Source organism: Ostrea edulis, chromosome 6, assembly GCF_947568905.1.
Source record: "Ostrea edulis chromosome 6, xbOstEdul1.1, whole genome shotgun sequence".
Taxonomy (NCBI): domain Eukaryota; kingdom Metazoa; phylum Mollusca; class Bivalvia; order Ostreida; family Ostreidae; genus Ostrea; species Ostrea edulis.
Window position 1 is genome coordinate 13671385 of NC_079169.1, and position 17759 is coordinate 13689143.

The window sequence follows — 17759 nt, forward strand, 5'->3', positions numbered from 1 at the left end:
CTCTAACTTTAGAAAATATGGGGATTACTTTTCTAAAATTAGATCCATGACCTGTTTTTAACGAATAAAGAAATAGTCCCAATAACATGTTCAAATCATTATGAAAATATAGATATAACTAGATAAACGCAATATTCTTAGGGATAGTTCATCAATTACAATTATCAAATTTTGAATCAACTCGGGTAAAGCCAAGTGCAATTATTATTTTAGCACAACGCGCAATTTATACGCGCATGAATATCAGATATTCCCTTCCTTCAGCTTAGCCTACTTTCTATACACGTTGCCAACAGCACAATGGAGAACGATAGACGTAGTATATTCGAGAGTCTCTAAACGGGAGGGGGGAAAGTGTGCCCTTCCCAAGTGAAAGAAAATATTGTTGGTGTATCTTGAAGCAAGGAAGAACGGTGTGAAGAAGTTTTTAACAATTTACTAGGCCTAGCGGATAACAGAAGAAAATCGCAATTTTCCGGCATTATCGACCGACCAGTGTGATTCCTAGTACGCAATTTATTTCATCATACAGTGAAACTTCTGTGATTGCAAAGTAATTGCACACCTAAGATAGAATTTGGGTAAGGGCACAAAATAGTTTTCCTCGCAACGGACCAGTTACAATATTGTAAATTCCTTATATCGGACCATTTTATTTGAATCTGTGATACGGAACTCTTGCACGAGATTTCATTGTTCGTTGAACGATTGTGTATCTGTGATAACGACTTCTTGTGATATACATTTTCAATATTTCATTATTTGTTTTTTAAATTAGTGTGTTTCAAAGAGATATTTCAAAATAGGTCATTTAATCGAAACTGGAGTGAAAAAGCTGGGAAGGAAGGTTCGGATTTTTGAAAGCTCGACTGCAAAGGAGGGGATCAACCTTCTTTATGAGTATTACGCGGATAAGGCCCAGGCTACAAATCACGAAGCATGGGCACAAAAAGAAAGAAGATATATTTGAAATTCAACAACCCAACTTAAACTCTACACTTAGTCCAGATGTGCAGCTACCAGCACCAGAATTTCCGAAGAAATCCAGTGCTCAAAATGTGTCGAAAATTGGAAGATACATACTTTTTGACCAACAGGAAGGGGAAACTTTCAGGGCTGTAAACTGGCAGACTTATGAAGAATACATATGCAAGGTATTGTTATAATAAATACATTTAAAATTGCTAATATCTACAAGTACATCGTATTTCACTGTGTTACAAAGTGCCTCACAAAAATGTAAATGTTTTGGGGGGAAATTTCATTGGTCTTGATTGCAGTACATGTATATTTTAAAGTTTTTGTTTCATTTGAAAATGTGTAGGTTTTTGAGTGAGTCATACCTTGCCTGAACTGGGTTACCTGATAGCGTATGACAGTTGGTGTGCATTTAAAAATTTCAATACAGTTGAACTTGCTGTTTAGGTACAGTGCAAACCTGAACCGCTTTGATAGTTGATATGACCATGTTTACAATGACATCACTGAATTAAGGTATTGGACAGCTGCTGGATGAACAAAACTCATGAAATCATTGTTAGTCATAATCAGTATAGCAATTCATTTTGCGTCTGTTATTAAAGCCTGGCAGTGTTGCATCAACAGGAAATCACTTACTTGTGTTCAGAGTGTTATATCATTCATGATCATGTTGCTTCAATAGAATGTGAAACTATTTTTAGTCATGCAAAGCCCATCATCCCTTGCCATTAAGCAATCTCTGTATCTTGCGACTGTATCTGAAGCAGTATTGAACTATTTTAAGGCTCTAAACTGGATATAAATATTAGGTTCCCCAGAATAAGATGACTATGTCCCTCAGTCATTTTATCCTTATTTTTATGATTGCAGGTGTTTCCTGTCAACACCTATAGAGACCATCTTGCTCCATACTGGCAAGTGGATGACCATAACAACATAAGTTCGATTTCCGAGATCATTCTGGGGGAAACGAAAGCCTATGTCATATTTGAGCGTCATTATGGAGACTTGCATTCGTATGTGAGACAAAAGAAAAAATTACGAGAAGAGGAGGCATCACATCTGATGGAGCAAATAGTCGCAGCTGTGTTGCATTGTCACGAGAATGGGGTGGTTCTTCGAGATCTTAAGCTACGAAAATTTGTCTTCAAAAACCAGGATAGGTAAGACATGTTCAGTTTCTTGCAATTTTGGATTTTATACCTTGTCTTCAGAAATTCTGTAGAATGAAGTTAAATAATACCACAAAACACATTCCGAACATGATAAGAATGTCAGTCTGCAACATAGAATCTCTGGATGCCGTGCCTACATAATAATTATATGTGTGTCCATAAACTTAAACATGATGGCCATTAAATATGAAATAAATTTTATAAAAGTATAGATAATTTTTTGTGACTTAATCCTACTTGTCACTAATCACGACCCCTGACACTTCAGTGCAAAGTGTAGGTGAATGTAGGTCAGTCAGATGTAAATGTACAGCTCCACCTAGCATAGCTCGAAAGTAGGCTCCGCCCAATAATTTAATGTACGCAGTAAAACGCAGACGCCCTTGTTAAATACCTATCTATCGTTTGTATAGCCATGGGCATCACGAATTGAAGCATCAAATTAATGTTTGTATTATTCATTTGTGGTAGAAAAAACATGCCCTTAGAGAATATCATTGGATATTTTTTGTGCTGTATTTTTAAAACAATTTACATCATCATATCCATAGATAAAATTTGTGATATCAAATCCACAAAAAATAAGTTGAATTTATGTGCAAAGAAAGTTGTTAACAGAAACTCAGTGGTTGCACCCAGAGAAGTAACAGGGAAACGTATATACATATCTGATTAGGTGTGTCTGAATATAGCAGCTACTAGTTAGAGTGTGTTATCGACAGCTAGTTTGTTAATGTCTTATCTCATTATTGTAGGGTGTGGTATCTTTTTACGCAGAATTTATATGTTGTTTAAAGCGTGGTTTGTTAGAGAGGGCTATGATATTGAATTCCTATAATTGTTTTAAGTCATCAAGGAAATGAGAAGGTGCCAAGGTTCCGCTGTCATTGCAGAAGACAGAGGAGTTCTCTGTTTTGGTAAATTACCATACAATGAATACACCTTTCTGCTGCCAGTAAATTTATTCTGTCGATGAGATTTCATAAGGGGAGAAGACATCTCTGGGCTGGCATGATTTTTATGATATGTTTGTCACAAGGTGGAAAAGGAAATGAAAAAAGCCTGTCAATGGGATGATCCTTGCACTTCAAGGCCCTGGGCCAGTGTATTTTTAGACCATAGTGTGTTGAGTGTTGGTTTTATAGTCATGTACACAGTATGGGAGGAACTGAACTAGAACAAAGTAAAAAAAAACGTGAATTTACTGTTGTCTGATATATTTTGATCTTCATAGCACATTGTACCTGGCCTAATTAGAACTGACGTCACTTGGCTTCATGTCGCTTTGATTAAATTTTTCTCTGCATGCCAGTAAAGAATGACGTATGTGTGAACTGAGGTTACCATAGTAGGTTGTGTGTCGGCAGTTGTATAATGCCCATTCTCTATAAAAGTTTAAATGCTATCGGTGCTTTGCCCCAGTGAGCAACCTGAATTATGAAAAATACTTGAAATTCTCAATGATGTAGGACTCCTTAAATAGAATGTTTGAAGTGCACTAATCATTATGTTTTGGAATGTTAGTCTATTTTGCTGATGAATTCTTCCTCAGAGGAAATAATCCATTTCTATATTTATTTATTTTTTTCCTATCCTATAAACTTGGGACTAGATGTTACATAAAACTTGGCACAGGTTCAGAGATTGACGTTAAATATTTGTTTTATTATTATCTTTGTAGGACGGAGCTTCGTCTGGACGGTTTGGAGGATGCTTATGTTCTCGATGATGACAATGATGATCGACTAACTGATAAACATGGGTGTCCAGCCTACGTCAGCCCCGAAATTCTCAACCCAAACGAAACTTACTCTGGTCGCTCCGCAGATGTCTGGAGCTTAGGTGTCATGTTATACACAATGTTAGTGGGAAGATACCCATTTCATGACTCCGACCCAAGTGCACTCTTTGGGAAAATCCGTCGAGGGCAATTCTCAGTTCCTCCTGTACTGTCTCCAAAAGCACGATGCTTGATTAAGAATCTGCTGAGGAGGGACCCACTTGAGCGTCTTTCTGCAGATCAAATTCTCAAACATCCATGGTTCACCGATTCCACCTCAACAGGAGGGTTTGTGACTATCAATGATCACAAAAACATGGACCAAATGGTCCCCAACATGGTTGTTCATGAGGCAGAAGACAATTTCTTTGTTTAATTCAGTTCTTAGAAACTTTGAAGAGAATGGAATTAAAATACTAGTTGGTATTGAAGCGGGTAGAACTTATGAATGCAATATTGAAGATTTTTATTTAAAAACAAAAAAATACAAGGAAGAACTTTTCGTGGAACTGTTGCAGCTTCATAGAGAGCTTGCTTATGGGACTGAAGGAATTGTGAAACATTCAGAAGCAATTCTGCTTTAAACGATTCATATATTTGCAATTGACACTGTTTAAATAACACTGCAAAAGAAAAAAGGATATGTGCCAAGTTCATATCATGCGCAAATGTGTACAGTAGTAGCTGTGCATTGTGAATGATATCACCTTTCATAATCAGGACAATTTTGCGTGTTGAGTCGCAAGAGTAAGATCTCTTAACTACATAGGCCAGTTTTTGTGTGGTTCGTATGTGATAGTCACTTGGGTACATGTTCGGTGCAAATGAGACGCACAAATGTTGGTTTTGTGTTGTGTGTTGCTAAATGTGTAAGTGGGCCTTGTGTATGTTGAAACACCACATTCCACGGGCAATAATAATTAAGGACGTTATAGTCTTGTAGATCAACGTGTACTTGTGGTTTAATTTATTCTTAATTTGTATAGGAAAAAAAAAGAATGCAATAGTAATACGACTACCAAATGTCGTTTATCTCGGCAAGGTTTGGCATTTTTGCGCCCTGCATTTACTATAATTTATTTTTTACTAGGAAATGTTTTTCATTGGTGTTTGCTGGGGGCAAAAATTCTAGATCCTTTTAGTTTAACGACGGTGGTCAAGATGTGTGAACAAAATGTGAGGTAGCGATATCATCTGTTGTAACAAAGGCTTTGTTTCCCATCAAAGGCTTCGTTTTCAGTAATCTGTTGATGTTCATTTATAATTAAAATGTTGAGAATACAAAATATTTCTAGATTTATTTTCTTCTTCCGGGATTGATCATAAACAAAGTCATCCGACATCAGCATGATCAATAAGGTCAAAAGGTGGGCTTGCACAAGTAAGGAATTTACCTGATAACGGTCACTGTAAGTAGGTAATTAATGTCGCGCAGAATTAGTAGAACGTGTACTTGAGTATCCTACGCTGGTCATTATATTTCCGATAGGAAGGTTATTCATGTAAACAGAATGCGCGTAAACATGTTTATCCGTATGACGTGTTTACAGTTGAATCTTGATGAAAACCGATTCAATTTGAATACATATATGACTTGAAGAGAAAAGGCTAGTATGACATTTACGGACTGGATGGATACCAAAATGTAGTGGATTTCAGTGCCTGTCGGTAATGGCCGACGCATTGGACGCACCTGTGTGTATTGCTTATCTAAACTACGCAGTGGATTAGTGGCCGAAGAGGTCACGATGTTAGAATTGTTACAGTACAGTTGCGAAATCCTGTTCCAGAAATTTCATAGGTGTAACTGCGACACACTTAGAAAGATCTACAGGTTCATGTACTAGTACATTACTACTATTCCTTAGAAATTGCGCAAGTCTATGAATTATTCAACCACATACTAATAAATAATATTTTAATGATACTTTTTCATACTTAAATGTAAGAAAGAAGAAGTCGGCTGACGTCAGCAGCTTCATGGTGTCAATTAGTAGGCCTGCGTGATGGGCGAATTTTGGGCTGATGAGGAGAGGCACTATAAATAGTTACAGAAATGTACGAAGTATCGAAGGAATTCAGTTCGATACACTAGAGAACCTGATCGTGAGACATCATATTGATCTGGCAAATTATGTACTCCCGTCACAGGTCGCTTTTGGTCCACTCCCTAAAACATTTAGACTATTGAGCTACTTGTGATATTGACGAACACACGCTGTACATAGCTGCCGTGGCTTTGCTAGAGGTTGTTGACTTGTAAATACTTGAATTTCATAAACCTGGGGTGAATGACCCTCTGTGAATATGAAATTGAATAGATGAATTCGGGAACGCCTAACATTATGAAATTGGCATTCGATACAGATCGGGTAAAAGATTGTTTCATGATGTGTACCCTTGGAGAAGAGTATTATTATCAAAAGATTTTTATTGCGCAGTTGTCCGGGGTTAAATTAGTAAATGTGTATGAAGTGAATGGCAGGATAAATGCCGAAAACGGATTTCATATATACTTTTTGAACCTTGAAGAGAAGGGGGTGGGGTGGGTATCTGGCTGTCCGCATAGTTAATTTTGAATAACTTTAATCATCAAAGACAGGCGAACTGAAGGATCGGAGCTGTAGGAATGATGGTCAGAATTTAGTCACGGAGTCGCGACCGGGAACATAAAGTGGGTTGCTACACATGCATGATGCTGCACAGCAATTGAGGTGTAACTACCATTTTAACGCAAATCGGGCATATTTGATATATATACATGTATTTACCAAAGGCAATTATTAAACAGTACTCTTTAGTTTATTCGCTCAAACCAACTATGCATTGGTATATGAATAAGTTTGCAAAAGTTTATTTGTCAGAGGTATAATATGAATTATACTAGAAACAAAGGCACAAGTACTCAAAATGTATAGAATCAAGGAAGACAGACTGAGTCATAAATATTTAGTAGAAACATACAGAGTTCTCTCAAAGTTTTCACTCTCAAAGATGACATCAATTCACAGAAGTATTTGGTCTGTAGCTGAATTCGTGTCTAAAAATTTCTTACTTACTTCTGAAAAAGCTTTACATTCTAAAATGAAGTGCATTTCATCTGCTCATTGTCTTGAATTACAAAAAGTACAGCATAAAATAGTCAATATGAACCCAAGCGATATAATTGCCTGTGATTTGTCTGTTCTAAACCTCAATCGGAACACCATTGCTATTTATTTATTTTTTACGCATGGAAATAGGCGTAACGATTGTAATTTTAGACATGTGGTATGCTACAGACGGGACTTAATTACAAAATGTAAATTGACATATTGGGACATCGTCGCAAACCACGGTGAGCCCACACACGCTCAACGAGAATCACCCGTGGGTAACCGACGATGATTTAGGGAATGAACGCCTAGTTTGTATCATGGGGATGTAAAACAATGGAGGCATTGCACCCCCACCCTCACCCCATAAATACTGCACGGAGAATGTGAAACTCAAAGTGCCAAGCGAAGAGAACTTTAATGAATGGTGATCATAATGGCATTGATAAACGACCTTTACCTTATCTCCGACCTTTGACATACACAAAACTTCAATTCGGGGGAATTTAAGGAATGTATTTCAGTTTTGAAAGTACATGAGAGTATGAACGGCGGCGCTTCATGCTGGCATAGTTCACGAAGCACGTTGTGCCAGCGTTAAGCCTTGGGGCGTTCCAGTTCAATATTACCCTCAAGTATTTTCAAAAAATTTAAATTTATTTTAACATATAAAATCTACATGTACATTGTACTTTGATTTCTGTCGGATTCCCAGCACATTGTTTACAACTTCAGCCCATTCATGAGGAAATGGCTAGCATTACAATTTGTTAAAATATCATGCAAACGTAAATATAATCCCAGGAAAAAAAATATTAGGAAGTGAAACAAAGGATGGATATCTGCCGATAACCGTGCTCAAACTTAACTTTTCTGTTCATTCAAAGTTTTCCCTACTAATTTTGATTATCAAGGAAGTAATCTCGGGCCTGCTCTCTCAATTCAAACCCAAGTTTGTACAGTCATTTTTCTTCCTGAAGAAAAAAATCAATAATTGTATACCACCTGTAAGCCATATATAGCAGCGTGGGGAATTTCTTGGCAAGCTTCTGGACTGGCGGTTGTCAAAAACATAAAACGTTTGAATGGGGGAGACCGACACAGATAGGACAGTTTTATTTCAGGAATAAACGCCTCTACACTGATCAATCTGTCTTGAACTATTTACTGCATGTGCGGCAGTGCGTCACGTTTGCCTACAGTACCAATTTAGCAAATTATTTCGAATGATTAGGCAAATGTATGTCTGCTGATCTTCAGTGTGAATCAAAATATCATGAGAATAAAACCGAAGATTTTCTATTAAGACTTTTTGATGATATTTTCGAATCCTGTTACCAGTAATCGTGACAAATGCTACTCTACACTGCGGTATCACGTGACTGGGAATTGCTGATTTAACCATGTCCTCCATAACACAAACTTAACATTTTTGTTTTGATTTTGGGCTTTTCTTTTATAAATTCTGTATAAGTTTTTATGTGAAGTTGAAATAAACGTCACTTAAGGTAGTACTCTACATCGTCATAATGGCTGACTTCCTTTAAAAACATGGATGACAAAATCGATATCAGCAATATTTGACTTTTCCTTTTCCATTTAAATACCTAGCCGAGTAGCTCAGTAGGTTAGAATACCGACTGCTGAACTGTATGTCGCAGGTTCGAGTCCAGTAGGGGTTTTAAATTTTTTTCAGATTACCTTCTACTAAAACTGTATTTTTTGACAAAATAAAGTAAATTTGAAAATTTTCCAATTCAAAATATTTTTATACATATCCTACACTTTTCATCTACATAAAATTTCTCCGGTGTAGCATACCTCCTTAATGCGTGTGGATGTTGATTACCATATCTAATAGTAATGCGTGATGCTAATGACAATTGCTGGGAAAGAAAGGTGAATGTGTAAATAAATGGTAGGTTAATGAGTTACGGGTTTGAAACCTAATTTTTCGATGTCCAAATAAAAGTTCACAGCTGGAGAAAGAAAAATCTACTACCGGCCAAGGAAGCTCGGGGCGACTCTGCAATAAAAGAAAGATAACTCTTCTTCATGTAGGTGTTTAGTGAAAAAACATGGGTTATGATGCAATTTTATGTCTACGAGATGGACGATACTGATTTACAATCGATCACGCCCGGAGGGGTGGCAGTGTTTCACATTGTGATTAGAGTACTCAGTGGAACCGATTTCTATCTTAGTTTCTGATAAACTAGATTCATCACTAGTAGTCTGTTGATTACGAAGTGTAAAGTATGTAATGAAGGTTTGAAGGTAATAAAATTAAAACATAAAAAAACATTCACGATTGTTAATAAACCATGCATGACATATGTGAATACGTGGTAAAAACCATTTTTGTTGAGAAATATGAAAAAAACATTCACTATAGTTCACGATTGTTAATAAACCATGCATGACATATGTGAATACGTGGTAAAACAATTTTTGTTGAGAAATATAAATTTTGGCTTGCAAGTTGTATCTAGTTATTTAAGTCTGGGATTCACGTTAAAACTATGTTTTTTCTCTTCAAACGTTAATGTTGTCGATAGTTAATTGCTAGTATATAAGTAACGGTGATTTAAAGTAAGGCCGTTCTTATCTACAGATTTTGACTGCAGAGTGCTCCGTTTACCTGGCCAAGATAGAGGGTACACGACGGTTGTGCATGGCCGGTCAACAAGGGATGTATACTCCTCCTAAACACCTGATCCCACCTCTGGTGTGGCCAGAGGTCCGTGTTTGCCCAACTGTCTATTTTGTATTCTTTATAGGAGTTATGAGATTGATCACTGTTATCTACACCCTTTTTACTAAAGAGCATTGCAGCAAAGCAAGCCATCATGGAGAAAAAGGGCGATTTATACTTGTAGGGGTTTTTCCGCTTATACTATGAGTTTGATTTCATGGCAACTTTTACTGTCCTTTACTGGAATGAGAGCACTAATCCCCGATCGGGTGTGGTGACTCAAAGAAGAGAGGACGTGATTGACCGAATTCAATGTTTTGTCATATTTTAATTCTGAGCATTCGACGAATTTGACGCGGCCAAGATACGAACGAGTGTTGAACCCACGATTTCCAGGTCACGAAACGAATGTTCTTACCACTGAGCCATATCTCTCTGGTAATTGATTGTCGGGACTAAGAATTATTGCATAGAATTAAGAAATGACCGAGAACATTATCGTAGTTGGGATGTACCTAAAATGAAAGGTGTAATTCACTGTGGATCGCTCTATGTTGCAAAGCATTTGGATCCTGTATCTGGTGTGTTTGTGTGTGTGTGTTTCATCAATAATTGAAATGAATGTGTATTTGTCTCAAATACTTACTTACTGCCCATTATGCCTGACATGTAGGGCAACAATGAGGGTTCTCTATTCCTGTCGGTCTGGAGGGTCTTCTAACCTTGCTTTAGTTGTTTCGTTTCTGCCTCCACTGTCCTCCGTCACGTGACTTTTGGCCGTTCTCTTTCGTTTTCCCTCGGGTGTCCAGAAGAGGACTGTCTTGGTGATACTGTCCAGGTGTGCGTGTGTGTTTCATCAATAATAAGATGTTCTGGGTTTTTAAAATTTAGTCTTTATTTATTTTTTATTTTTTTTTGCTCTCCTGTACTTGCTGCCTCTTCTGCTTTTGATGCTAGATCTTGTATGTAGTTTCTCTTGTCCGTGCTAAATCCGTTTTTAACTTTCTTTTGTATCTTACTGTATTTATTTTGGTGTTTCTGCTTTAAATTTTCGGACTTTGCTTCATTCACTTTGGTTTTGGCATCTTTTCTTGAATCGATCATTGCCCAGGCACCAGGTGTTATCCAATTTTTGGTTGTTTGTTTTTGTTTATGTGTCCTAAACATTTTCCACAGGATTCAACATGGATGTTACTTATTTTTTTCCTCTAATCGTCATTGGATAGTGTGCTGTCGTGTAACTCAATGTTTTCGAGTATATCAAACTTATTTCTGAGTGTGACGTTGAATTCATTTCTTGATTTGAACATTGTCCTTTAGTTTGTCTATCAGACTGACAGTCTTGTGTCCTAAGTATTCAAGACAGCTCATTCATACATATATGTCTATTTGAAACAAGTAAATTATAACAACAAGCAATTAAATAACGTTTAAGATGATCAGGATATAGGGCTCACGGCGGGTGTGCCCGATAGACAGGGGATGCTTACTTCTCCTAGGTACTTGATCCCACCTCTGGTGTGTCCAGGGGTCCGTGTTTGCCCAACCATTTTGCATTGCTTGAAGGCTATCTGGTACCGCTTACAGGGTGACGACCACGAGTTATCTCATCTTATGTAGGTACGAGTTATCCCTCGTGCCAATTTATAATTCACAATGATTCGTACGAATAATCGTCGTGTGTCAATTCTTTTATACTTATTTCTTGATAGACCAATATTAGGTAAAATAGGTCATGTTGGAGCTCCATTGTGGTTGGCAAACACATGTATATTTATTATCAATTACGTAGGAAACATGAATACTTTCAATCATATTCAAATCAATCGGTTCTAAAAATGAGAAGCACAACACTGTTGATTATTTAAAACTCAGATTTTCGACACAACCCGCGTCTAAATCAAGAGACATATATTACATAAGCAAGTATCAAAAAACCCTGACAAATATTAATAATCTACATTGTTAACAAGAATGATACACTGTTGCAGTGAATTGAGAAAAATGGTAATTCTATGCATAAACATATATATATTTTTTAATGCATATTAGGTACCGTGTGTTATGATGGATGTATTAGCATCACACCCTCCCCAAAGTATTAGACTGATATTTCTAAATCATTGATGTACAAATTTCGGGCAGAATATTTTAAAATCTTGATACACCATTAGAACGTCGTAGTATTCATAATTTCACGGAATGTTGTGACAGCACATTGATATGAAATACGCTTAATTACAATTAACAATGTGTACACTTTAAATCAACTTGAAATGTTATTTTCCATAGAGGATATCAAGACTTTTACATATTTGTTGTTTGAAAACTGATACCAACTTATAAGGCAACCTCCCTGTAACAGGTACCAGATTATAAAGCACTCTCCCTCTTAACAGGTACCAGCTTATAAAGCACTCTCCCTCTAACAGGTACCAGATTATAAAGCAACCTCCCTCTAACAGGTACCAACTAATAAAGCACTCTCCCTCTAACAGGTACCAACGTATAAGACACTCTCCCTCTAACAGGTACCAACTAATAAAGCACTCTCCCTCTAACAGGTACCAACTTATAAGGCAACCTCCCTGTAACAGGTACCAACTTATAAAGCACTCTCCCTCTATCAGGTACCAGATTATAAAGCACTCTCCCTCTAACAGGTACCAACTAATAAAGCACTCTCCCTCTAACAGGTACCAACTTATAAAGCACTCTCCCTCTATCAGGTACCAGATTATAAAGCACTCTCCCTCTAACAGGTACCAACTAATAAAGCACTCTCCCTCTAACAGGTACCAACTTATAAGGCAACCTCCCTCCAACAGGTACCAGATTATAAAGCACTCTCCCTCTAACAGGTACCAAATAATAAAGCACTCTCCCTCTAACAGGTACCAACTAATAAAGCACTCTCCCTCTAACAGGTACCAACTTATAAGGCAACCTCCCTGTAACAGGTACCAACTAATAAAGCACTCTTCCTCTAACAGGTACCGGATTATAAAGCACTCTCCCTCTAACAGGTACCAACTAATAAAGCACTCTCCCTCTAACAGGTACCAACTTATAAGGCAACCTCCCTCTAACAGGTACCAGATTATAAAGCACTCTCCCTCTAACAGGTACCAACTAATAAAGCACTCTCCCTCTAACAGGTACCAGATTATAAAGCACTCTCTCTCTAACAGGTACCAACTTATAAGACACTCTCCCTCTAACAGGTACCAACTAATAAAGCACTCTCCTTCTAACAGGTACCAACTTATAAGGCAACCTCCCTGTAACAGGTACCAACTTATAAAGCACTCTCCCTCTAACAGGTACCAGATTATAAAGCACTCTCCCTCTAACAGGTACCAACTAATAAAGCACTCTCCCTCTAACAGGTACCAGATTATAAAGCACTCTCCCTCTAACAGGTACCAACTAATAAAGCACTCTCCCTCTAACAGGTACCAGATTATAAAGCACTCTCCCTCTAACAGGTACCAACTAATAAAGCACTCTCCCTCTAACAGGTACCAACTTATAAGGCAACCTCCCTCTAACAGGTACCAGATTATAAAGCACTCTCCCTCTAACAGGTACCAACTAATAAAGCACTCTCCCTCTAACAGGTACCAACTAATAAAGCACTCTCCTTCTAACAGGTACCAACTTATAAGGCAACCTCCCTCTAACAGGTACCAGATTATAAAGCACTCTCCCTCTAACAGGTACCAACTAATAAAGCACTCTCCCTCTAAAAGGTACCATCTTATAAGGCAACCTCCCTCTAACAGGTACCAGATTATAAATGGAGGATATTTTATAATCTGGTACATGTTGGAGGAAGTGTGCTTTGTAAGTTGGTACCTGTTAGAGGGAAGGTACTTTATAGAATCTGGTACCTGTTAGAGGGAGGGTGCTTTATAATCTGGTATCTGTTAGAGGGAAGATGCTTTATGATTTGATGATAAAGCATTTTATCTCAAAGAGGTACCAAGTTATACAGCACCCTAACTCTAACAGGAAGCAGTGTATGCTAGGACTAAAATAATTATAGCTTCTCCCAAAGTAGAACTTCTATTGTGCTTATCAAAAACAATCGTTGTCAATAGTACAGTGTACTTGGGATCAGCTGGACTTGTTACACTACAGAAATCATGGAACACACTGTTTCCATGTTGTACCTGTTTGGTTGTGAATCCCAGATGATGTTCAACAACTTGTTCAACACCTTGTTTGAAATGAAAAGACTTGTAAAGTTTACAAATTTATTATAGCACAAGTCAATATTGTTTTAGAGTAGCTGATAACAAGTAATAAGTTTTCCAATAAAAATAAATGAGTACAAGCAGAAAAGGTTACATAGGGTGTTTTTCTGATGCCATTTCTAAAATAAAGTGCACCGCCATGGCACATGATATGCCCGTCACATATTGTTAACAGTATAGATTGTACCCATTAAAACATTTTTTTTTATATCACCTTAATTAAATGTCACAGTGACCTTAAAGTAGGATGCGACACACCTTCTACCTAAGATGCATTAGTTGACCAATTTTGGTGATTCTAGGTCTAATAGTTTTCAAGTTATGAGTCGGACAAGTTTTTGCCATATATGGCCATATCTTCCTAATGAAAAGTCACAGTGACCTGGTTTTAATGTGCGACACACCTTCTACCCAAGATGTATCTACAGACAAAGTTTGATGATTCTAGGCCTTGTAGTATTTAAGTTACGGGTCGGACACGAAAAAGCTAACAGACGGACGGACAGACGGATATCTTCCTAATGAAAAGTCACAGTGACCTGGTTTTAATGTGTGACACACCTTCTACCCAAGATGTATCTACAAAGTTTGATGATTCTAGGCCTTGTAGTATTTAAGTTACGGGTCGGACACGAAAAAGCTAACAGACGGACGGACAGACGGATATCTTCTTAATGAAAAGTCACAGTGACCTGGTTTTAATGTGCGACACACCTTCTACCCAAGATGTATCTACAGACAAAGTTTGACGATTCTAGGCCTTGTAGTATTTAAGTTACGGGTCGGACACGAAAAAGCTAACAGACGGACGGACATGAACGCCATACCATAATACGTCCCATCTTAAGACGGGCGTATAAAAAGGCTTTAAATAGTATCAGCCATCATCAGGTTGTCACATACTTTCTTTCCATGAATAAAAGCTCCTAAACTTAAAAGTGACAGGAGGCCGGTAGATAGACAACTAGAGCTCTGCGGAAAATATTTCCCCAAAATTGACCATGATCAACAATCTGTAAATATTCTAAAACACCAAAGAAGTTATTTACAAAGACCCTAGCTTCAAAACTGTGAGAGGAGTTAAAAGGTCAAACCGTCATTTATTTAATACATGTATATTTCCTCAAAAACTGACTCGGTTAAACCTGTAATTTTCAACAACAAAATTTTTAACAAAAATCAAAATCATAGCCACATACACATTTTCCATACCCATACAAATACTCTGCAGAATAAGGTTCTCAGTTGAATATTGGGAGAAATTTGACAAATCATGTACTTTCTATGTAATGTTTCCTCAAAATACTCAGTTCAAGAATCTGTAATTTTCTCGAACAAGGTTTTCCTATTAAGTGAACCTACAACCTTGACCTTAAAAAACAATAAGCATCTTCCTTTTATGGTGATCAAATGTACCAAGTTGTAAGATTCTAGAGCTTACGGTTCAGTCTGTATCCCATCTTACAAGGTCCGGACAGACAACACCATACCATAATATGTCCAGTCTCTGACGGGCAAGTACCATAATAAGAAAATCTAAAGTTATGACCCTAACAAGCTTTCACAAACTATAAAACATGAGGTGTTTGTAAAACAATTACATATAAGCCCCCATGGTGCAAAATTGAAAAGCGTTATACATATGCATAATTTGATTGATAGTAGTATCATCAATTCGAAATATTGAGCAAACAATATCTTCCTATGTCAGGAGTGGATTGACCAAGTGACCTAAAAATCAATAGGGGTCATCTACTCCTTATGCTGTACCAGGTTTGGTGTCAATCAAGCAAATATTTCTTAAAACATAAGAGACAATATATTACTATGTCCAGTTTACCCCTTGACCTTTGACCATATGACCTTAAATCTACTCCTTGAGATGTACCAGTGTACCAAGTTTGATGTCTGTCAAGCAAAGGGTTCTCAAGATATTGAGCAGGCAGTGTCTTCCTATGTCCAGAGTAGATTGACCCTTGACATTTCGACCTGAAAAACAATTGGGGTCCTCTTCTTTTCATAACCAACCCACATATGAAATATATTACGATCAAGTGAATGGTTCTTAAGATATTAAGCGGACAACATGTGGTCTACCGACCGACCAACAGGTGCAAACCAATATGTCCCTCTTCTTTGAATGGGGGCATAAATATAGTGTTATAACACTAAAAGGCTTCCATACATCTAAAAGTAACATAGGACAAGGCTAACTATAGAAACATTGAGATAGCCTAAACACTTAAACTCTGAAAAAGTAATATCTGATACTACCCTGAACCAAGTAAATTGACTCTGCTAAGGTATTTACATATTATAATGTAAAATCTAAATAGTTCCCTAACTCAATGTTATGTTCATTTCCTACTCTATGTAAAAGATAAGAGGCGAACACGAAATTCATGTGAAAAGTACAAACCTTAGAGTTCTTTAACCTAGCAGAGTGAGTAAATCTGAGTCAGCTCCTTATATTGGGCTGACAAAATCAATGGGATACTAAATATAAATGCTCAATCTGATAACCCAGGATTAAGCCTCTTGGCCAATGAAATTGCAGAAAACAAATTATGTTCAGGAAGACTGGCATAATGGCAGGTATAATGAATTACATAGCACAGTGAAAGGTAAACATGTGAAACATTAAGATATTTCCTTTATAAAATCTTAAATGTAAAGTTTGAAAAGGTTGCATGTATAGTACAATGTATGCCAGTGGATTTGAAAATGACCTGAATCAATGCTCTTTCTATTTGGTACAAAACAGATATAGTTATGATTAATCATTATATCATTGGGTAAAGGCGGCAGTCTGCTTCCCTTAAGGATGTATTCTAAACAGTGGATGCAATCAAAATCTCTGCCTCCACAAACATAATATCTTTGAAGTATTGGATGTGTGTGTTCATATTCTGTCCAATCCTGTAACATGAAAAACAAGACATAATCTTATTGGCTCATCCTAAATTTAGTATCCTATCAAAGTTTAACTAGTAAATTGCATTCTTCTATTGTGTTATCGAGTATATAAGCTCAAACTCAGTATTTATCAAGTTTCTCTGAATAATTAGAATTTATCCTACCATCTCCTACCATTATCTTTTTCCTTTAAATATTGAATATCTTAGACAGAAAATAAAATCATAAAAACTTTATATATCACACAATGCGAAGTCAATATAAAATTACTGGTAAAGAAAGTTCAACTCTTTGACACAAGTATGATGGAAAATTAAAGATAACGGTGATAATGTTTCGAGAATTGTTTTCATCTCTCAAACAAAATACATGTAGAATTTCAGATTGAAAATAGAAGCAATGTTGACTATTTGAAATGACCATATGGAATTTGTGCACCACAAAGATGAACTTACATAATGGATTTTAGCCTAAACAGCCCAAATTCTTCCAAAACCAATGCACACAGTTCTAAACTACCCTGGATGAAAAAATGAAAGAAAAAAAGATTTATATATATATATGTCTGTTCTTAATGTTTGAATATCTTCACACAAATAAAAGATATAGGTTAACAAAGAGGCCCATGGGCCACATCGCTCACCTGAGTCACCCTGGTCCAGTTCTAAAGATTTTCCCTATATATTCGCATGTAAAACTTTGGTCTCTATTGTGACCCCATCCTACCCCCAGGGGTCATGATTTGTAACAAGAGGCCCATGGGCCACATCGCTCACCTGAGTCACTTTGGCCCATATCTGAAGACTTTCCATATATATTTGCATGTAAAACCTTAGTCCCTATTATGGCCCAAACTAC

The 17759-nt window shown here is 37.0% G+C and overlaps 1 long non-coding RNA gene across 2 annotated transcripts in view; it reads right to left on the minus strand.

The window, feature by feature from the left end:
• Window positions 1-291: 291 nt before the first annotated feature.
• Window positions 292-17759, minus strand: part of LOC130047153 (uncharacterized) — a 22009-nt gene continuing 4541 nt past the window's right edge. For both annotated transcript variants that reach the window (XR_008796194.1, XR_008796193.1), the window contains exons 5-6: window positions 17357-17421; window positions 292-16904 (exon numbers count right to left, since the gene is read on the minus strand). This is a non-coding gene — a long non-coding RNA (uncharacterized LOC130047153). The remainder of the gene's footprint in view (window positions 16905-17356; window positions 17422-17759) is intronic.